We start from the raw sequence: 1,264 nt of genomic DNA, 5'->3' as shown, positions 1-1,264 counted from the left end.
CAAACGTGTGTGTGTGTGTGTGTGTGTGTGTGTGTGTGTGTGTGTGTGTGTGTGTGTGTGTGTGTGTGTTTGTGTCTCGTGGAATGGATGCGAACCCATATCAAGTGCTGCTGCTGCGACTTTATTTATAACCTTATTTCTCTTATAAGGTTCATCTTTGGGGATCAAATTTGTTCCAGTTACCGTAGATGCGGCTAATCGCTTCAGAATGAGTCACGCGGTGTTCTTTCTCTTTAAATATGTTATGGTCGCTGCCATTTTCTGCATACAGTACATGTTAATAATCGAATTAGTTCATTTGTACTTGAACGTAGTTATTAAAAGAATCAAGCTATATTTAGATATTATGTGCTCTAGTGTAGCTGCTAATGAAGGTGAGTGTCGTCAAATTTCGTTTAAACTCTATTTTTTATTCAAATATAGAGTTTATATTCTAATCTATATTTCTATGCAGATATATTCTTGTATATTAATACGGGGTAGGGCTGCACGATTATGACAAAAGAATTGTAATTGCGATTTATTAATAACGATCATGGCAATTTCTGTTGAATGATGTTTTGAACCGATTTGTTTATTTTAATATAAAATAATAAAGCTGAAAACACTCTTCCTGAACATTTTTTTTGCTTTTCTATAGCATTGAGCCTCAAATGTTAACTATACATTGGTTTGGTTTCTTTTTAAATAAAAAAAAAAAAAGGTAAAATTATAAATTATTATATATTTAGTAGAATAAGTACAAATGCACATCAACTGATAGAATTAATAACAAAAATACTGTAATTGTATTCCATTACTACTTTAACGTATTAAGTACATTAATAACATTAAATTTGAATATCCTACTTTTCTGTCACAATACCATGGTTACCTTTAGTGTTACTACAGTAAAACCATTGTGACTGGTCACTGTATTAAACACATTGCTCTAAGCTTGCGCTGTGCTGTTTTTCTTTTGAGCTGAGCCAATGAAAGGTCTGTGTGGTGCGCCGTTCAAACGAGTAGCGGTATTTCATTCCACGTTTGGTGTTTAATAGGCTATCTATTAGGGCTGTGTATCACCAGCAAAGTCACGATACAGAGGCCATGATACGATACGTATCACAATACGATACGTATCACGCTACAGCTGACACGATACGATACATATCACGATACAGGTGCCACGATACGATACATATCACGATACGAGACTGCACTGAATTTCACCTCAGCAGAATTTAGTAAAACAGCTGTTTATTAAACACTGCTTACTATAGTT

General features: G+C 34.3%; 1 protein-coding gene and 1 long non-coding RNA gene across 2 annotated transcripts in view; one reads left to right on the top strand and one right to left on the bottom strand.

The window, feature by feature from the left end:
- Positions 1-1,264, bottom strand: part of LOC107681864 (gastrula zinc finger protein XlCGF57.1-like) — an 83,620-nt gene that overhangs the window by 33,836 nt on the left and 48,520 nt on the right. The window lies entirely within an intron of this gene.
- The window catches only part of LOC107681853 (uncharacterized), a 6,348-nt gene that overhangs the window by 452 nt on the left and 4,632 nt on the right, over positions 1-1,264 (top strand). The gene's annotated exons all lie outside the window — the stretch shown is intronic.

Source organism: Sinocyclocheilus anshuiensis, unplaced genomic scaffold, assembly GCF_001515605.1.
Source record: "Sinocyclocheilus anshuiensis isolate Anshui unplaced genomic scaffold, SAMN03320099.WGS_v1.1 scaffold1973, whole genome shotgun sequence".
In the NCBI taxonomy this organism is placed as follows: domain Eukaryota; kingdom Metazoa; phylum Chordata; class Actinopteri; order Cypriniformes; family Cyprinidae; genus Sinocyclocheilus; species Sinocyclocheilus anshuiensis.
Note: the sequence above shows the minus strand (reverse complement) of the source record. Positions and strands in the feature narration are given on the sequence as shown.